The 21,981-nt window shown below is 36.7% G+C and overlaps 1 protein-coding gene across 4 annotated transcripts in view; it reads left to right on the forward strand.

Moving 5' to 3' along the window:
• The window catches only part of raph1a (Ras association (RalGDS/AF-6) and pleckstrin homology domains 1a), a 63,298-nt gene that overhangs the window by 13,906 nt on the left and 27,411 nt on the right, over positions 1–21,981 (forward strand). For 2 of the 4 annotated variants that reach the window (XM_042730968.1, XM_042730971.1), the window contains exon 2: positions 7,719–7,775. The exons of 1 other annotated variant lie outside the window; for it this stretch is intronic. The gene's annotated coding sequence lies outside the window, so the exon portion shown is untranslated. Of the gene's footprint in view, positions 1–7,718; positions 7,776–19,075; positions 19,584–21,981 lie in introns of those variants that run through there. One more of the 4 variants, XM_042730970.1, reaches the window with a different exon arrangement.

Raw genomic sequence — 21,981 nt, forward strand, 5'->3', positions numbered from 1 at the left:
TTGGACTCTCATTCTGACGGCACCCATTTACTGCAGAGGATCAGTTGGTGAACAAGTGAAGTAAATTTTTCAAAACCCGTTCCAATGAAAGAACAAACTCATCTAAATCCTGAATTGCCTGAGGGTGAGTAAATTTTCAGGAAATGTACATTTTTGGTGAACTATTCCTTTAATGTACACACAATGTACTTATTCTCTTAAAGAGATCCTGACAAAAGTGCCATTGCTCCCTTCTTTCTGTTGTCATATTTGGCTCAGAGATGCCATTGTAACATTTCTACTATTGCGTGCTTCTTAATACTCATCATGTGTGTGTTCTGAAACGGATCGCTCTCACCCTCCAGTGGCTCCAATTACGGTGCACAGAAACTAATCAGCTCCTCTGCGATTAAATCCAGACATGCACATACACACACCATTGTGTGTCTAAATGAGATAAAGACAGCTACTGTGGTTTGAAAGTGGAGATGGCTCATGGATTTGTGCTCCCTCCTCCTGGATATGGGATAGAATTTCAAAACGGGTCTGTTGGAGTTCATATGATGGCTCTTCATCAGATTCATGCCTGAGGCTTTCCTTAATATGGATTAGCTTGTCATTTTGTTTTGCTTTCATTTTCTTTGCTAAATCATCATGTTTTTTTATGTGTGATGCTGGGGATGAAGTGATATTAAAATTCTGTACAATAAGCTGGTAATTATTTATATGTGACCCTGGACCACAAAACTGGGATATATTTGTAGCAGTAGCCAAAAATACATTGTATGGGTCAAAATGATTGATTTTCCTTTTATGCCAAAAATCATTAGGGCATTAAGTAAAGATCATGTTCCATGCAGATATTTTGTAAATTTCCTACTGTAAATATATCAAAACTTAATTTGATTAATATGCATTGCTAAGAACTTCATTTGGACAACTTTAAAGGCGATTTTCTCAATATTTTGATTTTTAAATTTCTCCGGCAAATATTGTCCTATCCTAACAAACCATACATCAATGGAAAGCTTATTTATTCAGCTTTCAGATTCTGTCACACACACACACAAACACACACAAACACACACACACACACACACATATATACATAATTATATATATATATATATAGATATACATATGTATATGTATATGTATATATATATATATATATATATATAATATATATATATATATATATATATATATATATATATGTATATGTATATATATATATTCATATATATTATATATATATATCTATATATATATATATATATATATATATATATAACGTTCTCAATTGATAGAACTTGTGAATGACAGGCGTTCATTATGTTTGAAACTGCAGATCTCTGTGCGTAGTTTCAATGGTGGCATATTTGTAGGTTACCTACTATTGTAGCAGGCTAAATCTGAGAGCTGATAATAATGTGTAATAATGCCTCATACTGCCATTCAATGTCTACCAGTGTACAGAGCTGCAGCATTTCCGGGAAAGGCCAACAGCCTGCAGAGAGATCGATATGGATGAGGTGTCTTCTCATGCTTACTATCCAACCTAGAGGGAAAAACCAAGGTTCTCACCAGAAAGAGATCCCTGCTGGTTATGGAGTCTTTACATTTCTGTCATTTGCATTTGAACTGTTTCTCTGAAAAGCTGAAATGTTCTGCTGGTGTTCATTAGCAGCTCTTCCCATCTGTACATGCTAGCTAGTTTCTTTATAACATTACTTCATCCTCCGGACACGGTTCTATTTTTGTATAGGAGGAAATGGCTGCAACCAATATTGTTCCTGCTTTGTCTCGTTTCTTCACCAGCTCCATTTTAACACCATTCTTTCTTGTTGCTGTGTTTTCCTGCAATGTAGAAGCGATTGTCTCTTGTATATCCTTATTGACTGATGCTATTTTCATCAGTGGCCACGCTAACACTAAGCACCACCCGGGTTTGTTAAAGCTCAGGGAAGGTGGGGCGACCGTCTTGCTGTCCATGTGGCCCAGTTTAATATACTCTGTGTAGAAAAGACATGTGGTCATGGGAGTTGAGCCACTCAAAGCATAACTCTCCCATAAAAGACGAGCACACAGAGAGGCTTTTGTGTGAGATTTGTTGGAGGTCTAAATGGACCTGGTTGTTACTTCATGTGGGTCTCATATGTGACTATTTCACACTCTTTACAAGAGTCACAGAATGTGCTTTGCTGGTGGTTAATACAAGGTACTTGTATTCTCAGCAAAAGCAGGAGTAGCCACATCTAAGGTGCGGCCACCATTTACTGTTGTTCAGCAATTTTTTTTTGCCAAATGCATACATGTTTATGTAAAAGTGTTTTTAGTGTGTTGATGTGGTTTGGGTGGTTACTTATAGGCCCAAGTTAAAACCGTCCACCCTGGATTCTCAAAGATATTCTGGTGTCTACATATGGTGCCTCCTTAAGTGTGAGTTTATGGGATATTTTTGCGTGTTTTATCACCCACCGGACTAAAGCCATAAATTTGATTGTTAAAAAATATATAAAAGTACCCTTAAGATATTTGAGGGCTGGAAGATTTTGTTTTGTTTTTGAAAGAAGTATCTTATGGACACCAAGGCGGTATTTATTTGATCTAAAGACGGACAGTTAAGCAGTAATATTGATAAATATTACAATTTAAAATCACTGTTTTCTCTTTTAATATATTTCAAATTCTAATTTATTTCTGTGATGCAATGCTGAATTTTCAGCAGCAAGTAAAAATTCTTCTTATCATCAGTGTTGAAAACATCCAGTTCAGCAGGTTTTTTTTTTTTGAAGCAGTTATAAATTTTTCAGGATTATTTGATGAATAGATGGTTCAAACAACATTTATTTGAAAATCATTTGTAACGTTATATATTTATGCATTTAGCAGACGCTTTTATCCAAAGCGACTTACAGTGCATTCAGGCTATCAGTTTTTACCTATCATGTGTTCCATCATGTTAAATATATCTTTACTATCAATTTTGCATCTTGGCAGAATAAAAATATCCCTTTTTCAATAATAAAAAAACTTTTTGAATGGTAGTATAGGTCAGACATTGTGTTTAATATATGTAGGGTTGGGAGTTTTCAAAAATAAGTATGAGCAATAGTGATTGTTGCCTTAGAAAATGCTGCTAATGAGTTATTCTGCTCTCTGGTTTGTCATAGAGTGTCCCATCTAAGACCGTCCTTAGCTTTTTAGACAGAACCTTAAAGCACATTTTATATTTAGTCTCATGTAAACTGTTTTGGGGATTGCTTAAGATTCTCTACTCTGGCACTTGCTTCCTAAAATGTCATTGATTGCCACAGCAGATTGCCTCAAAATCTCTTTATTTGTTCTTTTGAACCTACTGAGTCACACCAGACTTTGCAGAGAGGTGGTAGAAGTAGTCTGCCTCCAACCATTTGCATGACCCAGTTGTTGCAGTACTCTATTTTCTTTCTTGTGATCTCCTTGAGTTCTAATTACTACCACTAGCTATGATGCTTAAGAGCGTTTTCTTGAATGGGTGATGGCAATTCTTCTCTGGGGCTTCAGAGAGAGTGTGCAGTGGCTTTCACTGTTAAACACCCATCACATATCAAAGCCATAGTATGGCCTCTGGTCCATTCCTTCTGCGAGTTCTACTGACCTAATAATGACTCTCAGCCTCTGCTGTGTCTGTACACACCACCAGCAGCTCACTGGCTCTGCCAGGTTAATTATTTCAATTCCAAACGCAGCCCTGGAGGCCGAAGAGACAGGTGATGCACTAAACCCCTTGGCAGTGGGTGCAGTCATAGGCTGTCAGCAGCTCCCTCCTTTCCTCATTTAATCTGTGTCTGTCCAGAGGGCGAGCGGACCTCCTTCTTTACAGCTCTGACTTTGAAATGAGAGCTGTAGGGGTAGAGACGTGCACACAGATGCACTTACATTAATAAACAAATACACATAGCTGTCTGTTTCATCTGCAAAATAAATGGAACATGACCTGATGTAAGCTTCTGTGGCTGTGTGTATTTAATTACCAGTTACCTATTTTTGTTTTAAAGTCAGCATGAAATGAAAACAATTCTTTCGTCCCCCCCCCTCCTTTTTATAATTAAAATGCAGAATTTAACCCCCCTCTCTTTCTTATAACTGACCTCAAGCTTGCATTCCGGTCTGCCTCCATTCAGTCAAAAACCGATAGATAGAACAAAGTCCCCATCTTACATTTTTTGATAAACAGTTTCACTGGAATGTTATGTATGGGGGAAAAAAACCTAAAACTTTTGTCCTTATTTCTGTTTCATAGTGACTTTAATTAAACTGTCAGTCTTGAATGTTTTTGGTATTTTTTTTTTCTTTCTCATTAGTAAGGTATTATGAACCAACATGTATTACCAAATCTCATGTAAAAATTTAAGTATTTTAGTTTACGTTTTGGCAAATTTATGACAAAGCTGTATAAATTTGTATAATTTGAGTCATATCAAAAGGTATGATGTTTAAAAAATAAGCATGAAGTTCCACCCCGAAACCTAACTGTTAGTGGGGCATAAGCAGTGAATGAGAAGATATGAATTCATGCAAATTTGCCATGAATTTGTAAATGTACAATGGATTTGGGGGAAAACAAAATTGCTGTGAAAGTGTGTTGGGTATTACCCTTTAGTAAACGAAAAGATTACTTTTGAAAAAGATGCGCAATTACTTGAGATGAAGACCACAGTCATATCAATAGCCGACTGAAAATCATTTTGAGAGAGTGATACAGCACCCACACTTCTAGCAGATGACGCATATCAGTATTTAAGTAGTTAAATTACAGTCAAGTTATTATTACATTGCAGCTTCTTCAAGTCAGTAGTCAATAGGTGTGGTCACATTACCACAATGTTCAGCAAATTTTCACAGTCAAAATTTCATTTCAGAAATTTCAGAACGTCATTTCACTATATTCAAAAAAAAAAGTGGGAGTTTTTGAATTATTAGACTCATATGGAGACACTGGATTTGAACAGATAATTGATTTTTGCATTTAGAGAAAAGGGATTTTATCTAAATGTGGAAAAAAAAACTTGTTAGAAGTCAGAAACAATGAACAGCAGAATTTAACAAAATATGCTGTCACTACTTTTAGTTCGTATGATAGTGGGTATGATAGTGTTAATGTATTTGGTTTTTGCGGAACAGATCTGCTTCGTTTGCTGAATTGCTGCAGCTGTTGGTTATTGCTGCTGTTGCTGCAAAACAAGCACAGGAACTCGCTACTGCCGATACATACGCCGATAAGATGCTGTGAGCTTTTAAGACATACATACTGCTGCTACACACGTAGCATATAAAATAACCCTTAGCAGATCTATACAGGTGGAGCTGGGGAGGGTGGAGGGTTTCAGAGGGGCTGCAACACGAACCAATCATCTTGTGCCAAGTAGATTAAAGCTGTTAATATCATCACTTTGTGTTAACGACCCATCAGCCTGCGCCATCTTGAGTTTCATGACAGAACTTGTTTAAGGCATTTTTTTTAATCCTTTTTGATATGGCATTATGTGCAATACAACATTACATTAAAGATTTGATATAGCAATACACTTATACTCATTGAGAAAAGTAGCTTGTTCTATCAAAAGCATAAGTTTGTTGTTTCCTTTTTCTGAATGAAACTGGCCTAAATGGCACAAGCTCCTTCCACTTGTGTGGTTATTTCTAAACGGAGCTGCAGTATTAGGTCAGTGTGTGGTCACTGCTTGCTTTGATGCTGTGTGACAGCTCAGTTTCTCCTCTCTGACATCCTGCGCCGAAACACTGCAACTGTGTACTTCAAATCTGCATTACATGCATGCTACTCTGTACTATACTCTCTCTCTCGCTCGCCTTTCATCATTCACAAAGGGAAGTGTATCGTTTTTCGTCTGTATGGACAGAAGGATGTGGAGGAGGTCACAGTGATAATCGCTCTTTTGTTTCTCCTTCCATCAGTATGAACGAGATGCTCATAACATTCTTCCTGCTGCAGAGAGCTGATCCTTGAATTTGAATTGCAAACGGTTGTGATTTTCTTCACTGGGTGTGTGGAAAGTGTGATTGTGAATTGGAACTCTTCCCCTGCTCATCAGTGAGGGTTCAGATTTGCTTAACTTAATATTTGGTTTGTTCATTTTGTTTTTTGGAAGAACAAGCTTGAGCTACACAAAGGCAGCTAGACTTTGTAAATACAACCAGCGCAGTTGTCTAGTGAACAGCTGTGTAGCAGACATGTAAAAGTGTGTCAAAGCATTTTAACCCCCCTCTATGTATAAATAGCCTCACCCACTGACCCACACACACCACTACAGTTGACTGTTTATTTATAGTGAAGTGGTGTTGATTTGACTCAGCTTCATTTCTGGAGTATGTGAGGCACTAAAGCTTATCTAATGGTAGCATTTCCATTTTAGGAAGATTCTTGAAGTGTTTAATATGTTATTAGTATTTTATAATATTTAGTCTTAAATATAACACATCAGTATACCTTAAAGGGAATACGCAGGAGTTGTATACAGTCTGCTTTAGCTCTTCAGCTATGCCTACAGTAATTGGGTCACTGGCATGAAATGAAAACCAGTGACAGCAGTGTCACTGCAGTGCAATGCTATACTTCCTATACAACGTATATTCCCCTATATTTAGAAGTGTCCAATAATGACACGTCACATTTTTTTGGACCAAAACAACAACAACAAAAAACACTAAGCATAAGTATATAACAATAAAACATTTATTTTGCCATTTTATTTATTTATTTATTCATTCATGGCTATGTCAAGCTTAAAATGATAGATGTTTCTCATTTGAGAATGAATATCTGTTACATAAATACGTTATGCACATGAAACAACACATTAAATAAGTGTTTAACTTGTAAATACTGTTGTTAACTTTTAAACACACCGTGAAATAGATTGGAATTGTTGTGTGCTACTGTTGAAAGATCTGATATTAAACACCCAAAATAGAAAAATCAATTATTATAAAAAAAGGTCAAGCTGATTATCATCTGTCTTTGTCTAAAATAGATAGATAGATCATTTTAAATAACATTTTACCAATTAGTTAAAGTTTTATTGTCATGTTAATTGAGAGACTAGAGTAAATTTAATAAAATGCATTCTTTCTAATTTATTTGCCACAATCTTAAATATAATCTTTCTCTATATAGCAGTATACATAGAATGTATATTTTATGTTGTGATTATTTCTTGTTTTTTTTTTTAGGTTTTGTGTTTATTTTTTGTTTACATATTAGTGTATGTGTTTGTTTTCTTTATATCAGGTATAAATAGTATGTATCTGCTGCTTGTGTTTTCATTTTGTTTTAATTTTTTGTTCCATAGATTTTTTCTTGTTGTTAGAAGTTTTTGTTTTTTTTTTTTGTGTGTTTTGAGTTTTGTGTGTCTTAGGGTTATAATATTAAAACATTTTGAACCGCTCAGGTTCTGTCATGACCAGTAGAGCCGTGTTGCATTAAACAACCATTTTTCAAGTTTTTTTTTTGGTCATATTGAATTGCTTGAGAACGGTGGCCACATTAATCATAGTTTTAAAGACAGTTTTAAAGCAACTGCACTGCATTGTCACATCAGGTACAACAGCTGCATAATGCATTCTTAACCTGCAGATCTGATGGCTAAAGCGGACGGATTTGTAGCTCTCCTTTTCAATCTAAATGTGTAATGGGCCAGGGCAACTTGAATTAATTAGTGTTTTCTGTTCTACAGATTGATTGAGGAACTTTTCTATTCAGAAATCAGCTTGGCACTGCCACAGAACCAAAGGTAAGCTTTCTCTAGCACTAAAACAGCTGACTGCATGATTAGTCAAAATTCCTTTACATTTTATAAATATAGGTGATGTGTGTAATGTTCAGTGTAGGTGGTGGACTGCTTCAGATATATGGAATATATATATATATATATATATATATATATAGGTATATATATATATATACTGCTATATATATATATATATATATATATATATATATATATATATATATAAATATAGTTTTAGTGTCATATGTTCATATTGGTTGAGTTGGACCCTGTATATAGAAAAAAAACATATATATACCACTGAATATCATAGTTTTAGTGTCATGGCTTTTGTTTTAGTGTCATATCATAGGTTGAGTTCCCTGAAAAAACACACCACTGAATTCATGACTGGCTTTTTTTCTCTAAACATTCCATAATACTTTTTAATAGCACTCTGTGTTTTTAATTGGACATGTTGTGTGTGGACATACTCAACCCTTAAAACCTCCCAGAAGTTAGCGAAATCTCAAATAACACTGCTTTAAGCCTCGGATCCTCCCGTTCGCTCGCCACAGAGTGTCTGAATTGGTAATTCCATTTGAAAAGTGAAAGCATGTGGGGATGTATGGAAACAGCAGACCCAGTCTCTCCTCCAGGACTCTGATGTTCCTGAATTACATCCCTGTGTGTCGTCTGCCTTGTTATCAAGTCAGAAACCTGCCGCCTGCCGTACATTCCAGCGCACGTGTGCACACAGACACACTATCATTAACCCCTCGAACCCCGCCTGGAGGAAACCTCATTGCTGCTTCCCTCCATCTACCCACTCAGTTAGTGCCTCTTCATGTCTGTCTCAGAGGGAGTTGCAGAAGTGTGGTCATCTCCTCAGAGAGCCTGCTTTAGGTCTGTGCTGATGAGAGGGGACAGTGGGAGAGGATTTCAGGCCCCTGGGGCCCCACCACTGCGAGAGCAAAGACTTCACAGTCTCAAGTTTCTTTGAACAATAATTATACAAAGAGTCATTTTCCTCATCAGTGAGGTGCAGGAAAAGAGTGTTGGTGTTTTCTCTCTTTATTAGGTGTCTAGACCAGTTGTCTGAGGAACAAGATGTCATGTACCTAATGGAAATTTTGTACAATTGTCAGACATGGTTAAACTTTCCATAATGTAAAGAGATACTTTAATAATGTGTTTTTTTTTTTTTTTTTTTGTAGTTTCATGATGATTCACTGGTAAAGAGTGTCAAGGGAGAATGAAATCAGTGTCAGTAGCCTTGAAGAAAAGTTGAGATGTTTTTAGTTCCCCAGATGTCATAGAAGCAGCTTTCCACACAGCCTGTGCAAAGGTGCCGTGTTTCTAATTGTTTTGGTTTAGATGGAAATAGAATCTGAAAGTATGTGCTGCTCCCGGGCAGCCACTCTATCCCACTGTGAGCTGTTTTCGGAGTATCTAGTAACTCTTGACTTCAGCTGCTACCTAAAGCCAGCATGACTCAGTCACATGGATCACACTGCTTTTATCTGCCATTTTCCATTATACGGGTAGAGATTGTTTTTGTTTTTAAAGCAGTAAATGCATAAATTCTTTGGAATGCCACCTTAGATATTTCAGATAAAATGTTTAATATTTAAATCACATCTCATTGTCTGGACATAAAATTGGTGATAAAATTGGATGAATTGATTTATGTTAAATTGAATGAATTGATGAATTGTTAAATTCATTGTAGAAAATATTGTTTTTTCATTGTTACATAATTCAACTCTTTTGCCTAAGTTACTGTAAAAAAACAAAAACAAAATTGTAATTTAAAATGAAAAAAAAATGTAAGTATTATAATTTCACCGATAATAAACCAAGATTTGTTTTCAATCTAACTTGTCTCTACTTAAGTACATTTTGAATACGAAAACAGTTACTTTCAACCCTATAAAATATAGTATTTTATTTCTGTTTAATATTTTCTATAAATGAACAAAATTGTTCAAATCATTGTTTCATGTCTTAGATTTGGTAACAGCGTTGCAAAAATGGCAAAGATCATATAAAATAAAGACACAGACATTTTCTAAAATATAATTACCTCATTATCTCATGAACCAATTGTTGAGAATGAGTTTCTATTTTGTACCCTTGTCGTAGATAGTGGCATTTATGTGGCACTAAATCCTAACACAATAGAGGATCACTGGGCCAGATTGTGGTCAGTCTATCCAAATGTCTAATTTTCAAGGGCCGGTTTGTGTGTCTGCCTCCTATGCAGCCCTCTAGAAAGGGTGTGATGGTTTTGATTCTATTCATAACATGCACAAACCAGGATCTTTGTTTTTGTTTGGAAGAATGGCCTTTGGCTGACTCATGAGCGCTTTCAAATGTAGATCCTGAAGTGGTGTTGACCTTAGCAGACTTACTGCTCACTTGAATTCTGTTCCGCCTTGACCTTTCAGCACTATACAAACTGACTGCTCTGATTGTACTGGTTTCATGAAGATAAGAAAAGAGCAAGTGGGTACAGGAAGTGATGGAATGATGTCAGAGCACCCACAGGAAAGCACATAATGGAGGAGTGCAATGTGCTTTTATCTACCCATTCTAATGTGTTACCACATAACTTTGTTTTATTTTATTACATTATATTATTGTTGTTAAGGTTGAGTGATAAAATGTTTTAATGTTTTTGGAAGAAGTCCCTTATGCTCACTAAGGCTGTATTCATTTGATCAAAAAACTGTATACAGTAAAAAAACAAACAAACAAAAAATAAATAAATTGTGAGAGACATTGGAATATTCTGTTTGATTATATTTCAAAATGTTATTTTTTTTCCTGTGGAAAAGCTGAATTTGTAGCAGCTATTCTTCATTGTCACATTATCATTCAGAAATCCTTCTAATATGCTGATTTGCTGCTCAAACACATTTCTTATTATCAATGTTGAAAAAAGTTGTGCTTCTTGTTTCTTGCAGGATTATTTGATTAAAAAAAGTTTAAAAGAACAACATTTTTTAATTTATAAAATATTTTAAAAATGTGTTTACTGCTAAACAAATTTAATGCATCTTTGCCAAATAAAAGTATTCATTTCTTTTAAAAAAATCTTACTGACCCCAATTTTTTGAGTGGTGGGTATATTATAACACACTTTTTTTTTTTTTTTTTTTTTTGTATTCCTCTTAAATCTATAGATTTACATTGTAGGCTCATTGATAATTAATGACTTCTGGATGCTTTGTTGCTGCAACTCACAGCCCTCTACATCCCTCAACAGTACTAAATGGGTTTAGTGTAGCATGGCAAGTGATCTACATTTGAAAACAGTTCCGACCAGCTCTAGGCCATGTTTGCATGAACTCAAATTAGGCTCATCTTTGCTATTGATGGACTGCAGGTCATTGTGATGTTTACACTGGCACTGCTGCCAGCCTGGCCAGTGTTCAAAGCTTGTGGGTTTGCTTGAAAAGAGAATGGGCGACAGTATTGATTCATATGTCTCTGTGGATGAACACAAACCCCCCTGCTGTGTGTAAATGTGGGGGCCTCAGCTGGACTGTACCAGAATCGTCATCTTTGCAGAAACCCCTCTTTTTCCTTACTCATTAAATTTAATTGTAGCATCAGCAAGACTGCCTCTGATCTGTCTCTGTACTGTCACTGAATAAGGGCCCCTCATTTCCCTAAGTGCCCCGAGGCAGACAGTGTTGCCCCCTTTTATCCCAGCTAGAGTTTATGCGTTGGCTATATGTTTTACCTCTGAGATACGGCTGTGATATTAGAGAGGCTTGGCTGATATGGCTTTGGTACACTCTTAAAAAATAATGATTCTTTATTGGCATCTGTGAAGAACCTTTACATTAATGGAACCTTTCAAATGCACATAAGGTTCTTTAGTGGGAAAAGATTATTTAGATTATTAAAATATTCTCCACATTAAGAAAAAATGGTTCTTTTGAGAACTTTTCACTGAATGGTTCTTTGTGAAACCTAGAATTGTTCTTCTAATGCATCGATACAAAAACATGTTTTGGTACCTTTATTTTTATTTTTAATATTTTGTGACCTAGTGGACGACTTGCTATTTTGAAGCACTTGCTGGAAAACTGGAGCATCTGTGCTTGTTGTGACGTCTGGGGAATCGCCAATATGTGTCGTTGGCAGACATTACACCCTTCTGGACCTTGAGATGTGTAAAGGGGCATCTAGACCTGAGCGTAGGCCTTTAATGTCTTGCATAATGCTCAAGAATTTAATTTGCATTTAATATTTAAATTGGCGTCCTTGCTGCAAATCTTACTTTGTTCTTTTGGAGATGATTTTTAGCAAGTAATGATCAATCAGGTGAGTTGAACTGAATAAAGCTCACTTGTGCATCTATCGGGATTACAGAATGGCTAATTTGTTAATTTGGAGTTTGTTTTGGATCCTCTGCTCTGCATCTAATTGGCAGAGCCGCATGTGAAGACTCTCTCTCATTGTGTGTGTTGTCAAGCCCATGCAGGGAGTCTTCATGCACGTCTCCCGTTTACAGCACTCAGTTGTGCGTGAATGATGACATTAGTGATGCTTTGTCACTCTGTTGCAGGATGTTAGGACCTTTGAATCCTCCTTTTCTCTTCCCTCCTCCTCCTCTAAACCCTGTGCTTTCTCGCTAATGTGAATTGACCACGTGATTGACGAGACAAATGGCTGGAATACTTGGCCTAGCTTTGGTTCCAGTGTTTAATTTGGTCATGAACAGGCAGCTGTTCTAGAGCCAGACACCATCAACTATCCCCAGTCTAGTGGGTTCCCATATTTAGTATCTTCACCATTTGTTTTTCAATATTTTTACTTATTTGAATAAAGCAGGACAGTTACCCTTTTCTCTTAATAGAGTGGATATAGCTGTGAGTATTGATTACAGTAGTTTCTGGCTATGGGTTTGTTGGTCCAAAGGTGACCAACAAACTCACTTGGGTAAGATTTTCATGCATAAAAACATCCATCCATTTTATTTAAGTGAACATAGGTTTGTGTAAAAATCTATCTATCTAGATTACAATACACTATTATGTTTTTTTTTTCTTGTTACAAAAATCACTGCATAGCTGTTATTGAATTGATTATCTGGTGAAGTAAAATTGCTCTTGGTAAAGGCAAAAATAGGATATTAAGACAACTTACAAATCAACACTATTAACCTCCTATACACACACACACATACACACAGCAGTGATGAATGACCTGCATCCTCCTTATGGAGACAATAAGAAACAATCTCTTTTCATCTCTCTTTAGCTTCTTTTTGAGAGGATCATCCTCTTTTCGTTGTTTTCATCTTTTCCTGGCAAGTGAACCAATTGAGCTCCCAGCCAAACAAACCAACTTGATGGACATATATGATAGATCTATTGTCTTTGAAACCAAATTGTAGTCTAATGTCAAATATAAGCCTGGTTTCTGTTGGTTGCATGTGGAGATGTTAAGTAATTTGCGTGTGCGTTTGTGACTTCATGAGGTTGGTCCATCATCTCCCATGAGCCTCGCAGAGGCGTTTGACCAGGGAGAGTGTTGGATGGCACATTGTTTATCCTGGTCAGGGATGTGGAAATGACAGAAGCATGGCAGATCTGACTGAATAAAGACACATCTCCTACGGTTAACTCACAAGGTTATTTTAGTACAGACTGGAAATCTGCAGTGGCATCAAGTTGGGAAACATTGACGATAGTTTCGCAATAATGAGAGCAATGAAAGGGAACTGCACGGAGGATTTAGTGTTCTTCACTTCAGGAAAGGAGCACTGAAATTCTTGCTTTTATGTGTAGCAAATAGTGCCATCTATGCAAGTCTGCAGCAAATTTAAACCTGCAACTTGTTAAGAGTCAAAGTCCTGGACCAAATTAATTGACACATGGTTTTCTTTATGCCTTCCTTGTGAAAGCGGGGACATCCCAGATTTCTGCTTTGTACTGCAACTTTTGCACTTAGCGTGAAGACATTTTAACATGCATTGTGTGACTGATTGATATGTGCACATTCTTCCAGCTCCACTATCTTTAGTGTCGCTACACGGTTGTGTGTTGAGCTCTAGATATTGCCTTGTGATTGGATGACTGAGTTCTGGAGGTAATAAACAATGGAGACTCTGTGGTGCCACTCAGATATTATTTGACTCTAATTTTATAAACATTTAATCCAGCACATTCCTTGGGAACAAAAAACTCCCCACATCATCAAAGAGGATATGTTTTTATACGTACTTAATCCTGATTAACATACTGAGTGAATGTATGATCAAAGAGTTTGGTTGATTTGCCGCTTAATTTTGATCACAAATATTAAGCTTGTGTACACATTCATGAAAACCCATGAAAGTGGCTTGTTAAGCGCTTTTTCTTCCTGTTTTGATGAATTTCCAGTTGAAACAGGCTGTTTGGAAAGGGCATGTTGAATGCCCTTTCTTTATTATTTATTTATTTAAGAATTTAATTAATAGCTTTGTCGCAGTTATGATGAACAGTAATGATTTGCTAGCTAGTCCGAAACAACTGATGATAGTGAGACGCATTTGATTGGACAAAAATTTGGTTATGCATTTTAGTATGTCATCAATATTTTCTGAAATAGAAGTTGTGGCTACATTTTAGGTGAGTGTATATATACAAAGAGCTAATTTGATCAACTTTAATGTGTAAACTAGCATATAGATGACCTCAAAGCAAGCACACGTGGACTTAAATCCACAAAACTTTGATTTCATGGGATCTGTTAAAACATGCTCATATATAGTAGCTATTAAATATCACACAACTCTTAGAACTGTTTTCCAGAATTTGCTTGAGAGTCCTCAATGTACTTCTGAATGAAACGTATAATGGAAAAGTGTGGTGCAGTGATGGATGTGTGATGGGTGTAGCCCAGGCGGGTGTGAGACAGTCTTCATGTTCTGACTTTAGCTCTGAAAGGTCATGTAGACAGGCTGCTGTTTTTACACAGGGCTGGTACATTATACAGCAATTGAACAGGTCTGGTAGTACACAGCAATTAGACCGCATGGTTACGTAACAGCATGAGTGTGCCTTCGGTGCCGCCCAGAGCAGTGGCCAGTTTTATATACCTCATCTGTCTTCGCACAGTGTTTTTCCAGTGATATTTTTACTCTGGCTGTTATTTTAGTGTTTTGATGAACAAATCATTTCCTGAATTCTTTGACCAGTCATAAGGCCTCTCGAATAAGACAGTTCAGTCTGCTAACACCAGCTGCCTCTAATTAGCAGTAGGAGATAGCAAATCATTGGTTCATCAGTGATTTGTTTCTGTCTTTGGTAGTGCTTGGTGATTTACCAGTTAATTAAGAATTAAGAATTAAGCAAATGGTATGAATTATTTGAAAACCGGAATAGAAGTACAAGTGCCTATGCAACGTACACAGCATCGTTAATTGAGAGAAGATCCCTGTTAACTGCATACACTTCTGACTAATGGTTGGGAAACTTATAGAACTATTAATAGCACACAACTAATTCTTTAAATGGGCAAATAACCAAACTGAAATGGCGTTAATGGAAGCCAGAGACCTAGAGGATTAATGCAAAGAGGAGAAAATAACAGGCAGAGCAAGATCTCTGAAATATAGGAAGAAAATTCTAATTTCTGAACTGGTGCTGAAGGGTTTATATAATGTATCTCTGAGGGGAACTGTCTGTCTTCAGAAAAGTTTAGATGGTATTTTCATTTTTATCTTAACTCTGTATAATGCATATTAATGTAGTATTTAAAGTGCTGGTTTGTTTACAGCAGTAACCAAGGAAACGCTGTATCGCTGCTGTTCCATAAGCGCCACCTGCTGGCAGAGAGTAAAATTTGCGTATCATTCAGCCTGTTTGCTGTTTCTCTTTCGTTCACACTTTATGTAGCGTAATATCACAAAGCTAAGGTTAGACCATTCTGTTTTTGCTTTAAATTTTGAAATTATACAATCTAATTTACATCGAAAACTGCTCATGCTAGCATGTTTGTTTGGATCGTGATTAAAATACAGTGGTTCTGCAACTTTCACGCATTTCACGCACGTAATATAAAGGCACAGTCAGGGAAAGACCATAATAAATGGTCAAACCGCCAAAATCCTAAAAAAAAACGTGAAACAGATATTTGGTCAAACTGCCTAGCCACTAGTTTTTTTGTCATGAAATATGAATAGCCACAACTGAAGCCAGTAAAATTGTTTGTACACTTGGTCCATGTCCAGATTTGAGCTTTATGGACTTGATGAGAGCAATTAAAATCACTCTAGCTTTCTCAGTTCTTTCCTGAACATCAATTTCCTCTTCAAGACTCTTGATAACCACTCAGGAGTTAAGAGTAGAGTTGATTTGATTGGATTTTAGTGGTTACTTTCATGGGAATCTGTTTTCCGTCCGTAATAATCCATTTCAGAATGAAATGGAATATTAAATGTGAAAAAACTGAAGGACAGACATTGTTTTATTCATCAGGAATTTATTGGATCATGAAAAGTGGATGTTCCACACCAGAATGGAGCCAGATCTGAATGACACCTCCAGAAGTCTTTGAAGAGGCTTTTTCAGCAGGCCATTGAGACTGAAAGTCAGATTCATCCTCTGATTTTCTTTCTTCAACTCTTTAAATGTAAGAAATTACATTTGGAAGACAAGTTGAAACTGTATTAGTAACCATATTATTATTTTTTTTTTCTAAAGATCTATAGGACTCTATGAAAGAACATCATTATGTTACTAAAGACTCACTGCAGTTAGGTTTCTAGCGTGTCATTGGGACTTGGAGTTGATCTCATGGACTGGAATGTAGTGCTCACAAGAACGAGGCATCAAATGTAAACTTTTGCTTAGAGTAGTAAATTGTAGTGCAAATAACCATCCAGGCCCTGTGCAGTAAATGGAAAGGCAATCATGACTTTGTTTGTCAGACCTGTTCAGTAGGACATATTCCATCAGTCTTTGGCGAAATGCTCCCACTGGAGAAGTCTTAAACATTTCCAGCACACATCCTCAGCTGAATTCTTGCTATTTTTTTCTTTTCAGTCTCATCTTTCACATTTTCAATCTGTTTTTTCCCCGAGCACAACGTGGCACTCAGTCACACGCATACTTTTGTGTTTTTCAGTCTTTCTTGGAGATAAACGGCTGCTTTTATAACGCTTAAGGATCTCGATGCCATAGCAGTGCTGTGGGATCAGTGGGAATACAGCTTATGATTGCTCCCATATGTAGGGATTGTGCCAGAAACAGTGGCATTGGCTTAGCACCAGCATCCCTGCACCTCAGTCTGCCTGTTGTATGTGGTCTCTGACAACCTGTGCTGACTCGAATAAGATGAATTATGTTAGACAGTACCATCTGTTGAGCAGGAGACTGATTTGCACACTGCCAGGACACCGTGTGTCATGCACTTTATGCAACTTATCGTTTGAAAGCTGTTACGTCTGGTTTCATTTGTTATGTGATGTTTTTATTCACCTAAATCTGTTTACTTCTTAAAAATTCTGTAAAAATCCAGTTCATACATACATGCAGTAAGTTGAAAATAAGTCTTCTATGATGAGCATGATTTAAGTGAATTGCATTCTGATATTTTCGGGTACTTAAAGTAAAATATGTCAGGATGACACAACTGTCAGAATAAAGGAGGAAAATGCTTATTGGAAGAAAAGAAACCTTTTCATAGTAGTTTGGCAGGTAGTTTGGCCATAATCTTTTATTCTATCTTAGGGGGAAATGGTTTTTCAAGAAAGCTGCACCACTAGCTACTTTTTAATATTTAAATAACTTTTATCCACTAAATCAAAGTCATGTGGTGCCACCAATGAAAGAAATGAAAACCGAAGATTACTATATAGCAGACCCTCATGACTTTATATATTTCTAACTTTAATAATAATAATTTTAATAATTATTTTTAGTTTTTATAACTGCAGCACTTAAACTTAAATGTATTTATTTCAGATGCCAAGTATTTTTTTTCATTTGTTTTATGTAATATGTTTCATGCTTTCATTTAATATTTATATTTTATTCCAGCTTAATTTCAATTTGCAAAAGATCATTAATCGTTTTAGCTTTAGTTTCAGTTTCAGTCAACAATACAGCACTGTTCAAGGTCAGTAAGTTTCTGACAATGTCCTATAATTTTATACATGCATATCATAGTCACGCACACACACATATACACACACACACACACACTTTGAAAAATGTGTTTAAATGTATATTTTTTTGAAAATATACATTTTGTCCACTGTGTTAGTCATTTAATTTTTTTTCTTGAAAATGGTGTGAAGATTTTTCAGGGCCGAGAATTTGACACATGTGACTAATATCCTTTTCTTTATGGACAAATGTTCTTTTGGAAATATGGGAATGTTATACAATGTTTATTTAGTCAACTTATCTTTGATCTCTGGCTATGACCTTTATAGTGCTGTCACTGTCTTTTATTTATCCGTGAGAACCACAAACCTCTCTGAAGATTTGTTTTGCTATTTTGGTCCTTGTCTAGATAGAGATGCGGGTGTGTGTGTGGTGTCCACACACAGTGGCTCGCCAAGGGACCTCCCTTTGATACTGAAAAGAGATCATACTCGCTTCTTTTCCGCTTATTATCTCTCCTCCTGCTTATTCTTTCTCTATTTTGTTTTGAACATTTCTAAAGAGCCTACTTGCAGACAGTTTAATCGCAAAGCCACTGTGCCCTGAACTTGAGTCTAAACATCGCCCTGGTACTGTTTATGTTGACTGTGTAGAAGGCTGTCTCCTGCTTTCTGCCCATGACACTCCTCTCTTTCTCTGGGGAGTAATCGCAATCAAATTGCCAAGAAGAACGGAGACAAACAGGGAGGAAAAGAGAGGTATGCAGGGAGGAAAATGTTACTGAAGCTTAATATTTACAAACTTTGACTGTGTACCCGATAATCTCACTCGTCAACCGTTTTCCCCCGGTTTTGATGGTTTTCGGTCTATTTTGGCATGTGGTTTCATACAAACATAACACATTCTCTTGCTTGCGTGTGTTTCCATGCTCCCTTACTCACATCTGGAATACTAAGCTGAGAGTTGGACTCTCTTGTTGATTCATTTTCATTTTTTCCTATGATGACTGAGGCCAGCTCGTCCTCACCACGAGTACATTTGTTTTTCTCCTCGAGATGAAGGCAGAGGGAATGAAGGAAAATCTGGATCTTATTTGAAGCTGTTTCTTTCTGCCCTGACGTTCTGCTTGTATCCTCACCACAGCTCAGCTGGAATCTGCCTCGTGCAAGGAGCTTACGGCGGTCGTGTACCTGGTGATTGTGGATGTAAAGTGTTCGTTGGTCGTGGGAAAACGCTACTCAATGCTCCTCTGTGTTTTACTGAGAGTGAATGAACTTGAGTTGGTGGTGTGGTTGGAGGAATATTTCCACTCATGCTCCACAAGGAATGTGGATGCTGCTTTGTAATTATGCCCAGTCAGCATAGGGTTACTGTGCTTAAGCCCAACAACAAACCAACCCCCCCTCTGTATCTTTATTGCTCCCGAAGTTGGGTTGAATAAACCAGAGATCTGCAAACTGAAGCAGCCCCCAAGGACACAAAGCTCTGAGCTTTTGGAATAAACCACGTCTGCATCAGATGAATGCTGGACTTGCGAATGGAAACTTCTCTCTAAATGCACTGATTATAGTTTTTTTTTCTACTTCCATAACGTGTCTGACAGGGTTTAAGAACAGAAAAGTGAGGGGATATTTGAGATAAGCCATCAGTTTGGCTCATGAATATTTATTAGGTGATGTAAAGTTAGCCCGCAAGTCCTAACTGATCTGCTGAAAGCCAGGTAAGTGGGCACAAGGCATTGTAGCATTTACCGCTTATTACTGTTCACTCCAGAATCTTTTTCTAGGTGTTCAATGCCATCAGTTCCAGTGTTTTATGAACTGATTATTTATTAAATAAAGGTAACTTTCAAAAAGAGAGTTGAAGAACTTCAACATTTCTGAAGGAATATGCAATCAGATTTATACACACTTGATGTTAACTGTATATTTTTACATGACTCTGCTCAGTCCATGGTATAGATTTGTTATTTTCAAAAGCACAGCCCTATTAGCTTTTGGCAGTTCCTGTACCTGTCCTTCAGTTGCCTCCCTCCAATGTTTTTTTTCTTTTTTCCATTTGGCTCCTCATGTAAATCTCATCTGTACTTGCTCATTGTTTCAGTAGTTGGGGTTGGATAAGGTTTGCATGGATGCAAAAGTGCAAGAACTGCTTAGATTGAGCCACGTGTCTACAGTTCCTTCCAAGACTGTGAGCTTTCATATATCAGATCATATTTCTGCTTCCAAATCGAGATTTCAGGAAATTCACTTGGATGTTGGTGTATAATTGGATGCTTTAATGCACACTTGCTGTCTCGAAGCAGTTCGTTGGCACAAGATGTCACACAAGGTGATGATTGATGATTTCAGAGAAATGCTCTTAGTTAAATAAGATTATGGGTAAATTCCACTTGAAAGTGAGTATCTCTATTCCCCACTCTCTGAGAAAGACAGAACACTCTGAAGGGTGAAGTGTAGTACTGACTAATTGCAACAATCTACACAGTCACTGCCAATTTATTTTAACATGGCAACAAATGTATGCTTATGGCTCTTTTTTTTGTATACATCAGTGCTGATCATTTTATTTTGAAATTATTTCATGTTTAGCACAAACAAGTTCCTTTGTTTTGTTTTTATTTTTATTTTTTTGCCCTTTTATTGATCCATCATGGTGGGTACTGGCTGAAACAGGACTGCATACACAGAAATATGGGTTCAGTAAGATTTGTTTAAATTAAAATGCTTTTGAAAGAAGTCTCTTATGTCTACCAAGGCTCCATTTATTTGATGAAAAATACAGTAAATACAGTAATATTGTAAAATATTACAATCTAAAATAATTTTTTTTTACTATAATATATTAAAATATAATTTGTTCATGTGATGGCAAAGCTGAATTTTCAGCAGTGATTACTTCAGTGTCACATGATCCTTTAGAAATGATTTTATATGCTGATTTTGACATTTATTTGGAACCCCAAATGTTTTAAATAGTGTAATTTACATGTTGAATCATGCCCATTTAATATAACCTGTTTTGATGACTCATGTTTGAAATATGTAGAGTCATTTGATGCACTCACAGATGATGATTGTGCTGATGCATGGCTTTCTGAAAGGCCAGCTTGGGCCTGTGGTTTGCATTAGTCTATCTGTGTTTTCCGGGCTTTACCATGCACCCATTAATAACAAACACACTTTCATTATATGCGACCCACCATGTGTTGTGTGAAGAATCTACAGGGGTCACAACCCCACTTCAGAGCCTCCTTGCAACCATTTTTATCATGCTGCATGAGAGCAGACTAACTCTGAACTTAATGCCTCTGATAGGCCCTCACAGCCCATCAATGCACTTTGAATCACATTAATGATGCTGTGACTATTGGGCTTGGTAATGGCATAAATTCATGTATGGTGTCTTTATCATTCTCTTTTTAAGAGTTTTGCCAGATATCAGGGTTCCATTGGCGATTTTGAGCTTGTTCCATTGCACTCTACTGACCTCTGGCCCAGAGTTGAAAGATTATAAGGTCAGGCAGTGGGAAGCACAAATCACACAGTTGCTGTCCATTTGCAAGCAGCATGAAGTTGGGATCCTGGGAAAGATCATGGACACTGAGTCTAATGGGGAGAATTTTCAGATGTAATTTTCAGGAAATAAAAAAAGAAATATGACTATAATAATAATTATAATATTATATATATATATATATATATATATATATATATATATATATATATATATATATATATATATATATATATATATATATCAAATATTGTGTTGAACAGTGGGTGGCCTTTTGTGAACATCCGTGATGGTCCCATTGGTCTGTTGGAGGTCATACGATTTCCTGCCGTCCACTGGTATCAGACTGCATCATTGAGTAAATACACTGGTATTACTTGCACGTTGAATCTCATCTTTTGGAGCAGCCCAACAGTTATCACCATTAAATTCATTCTTTAGGATTTAGCTGCTCATTAACCAGGGTTCTTATTAAATCCACTACTCAGTTAGATGTTGAATTCCTCTGGCACTCCCCTGGCAGGTTGGTTGATTATGAAATGGCATCTTTGGGTGGAGATGTGCCTTTTCTTGATTATGATGCTGTTTTCTGACCTTGGGTC

The sequence above is a fragment of the Cyprinus carpio genome, chromosome B9 (assembly GCF_018340385.1).
Source record: "Cyprinus carpio isolate SPL01 chromosome B9, ASM1834038v1, whole genome shotgun sequence".
NCBI classification, from domain to species: Eukaryota; Metazoa; Chordata; class Actinopteri; order Cypriniformes; family Cyprinidae; genus Cyprinus; species Cyprinus carpio.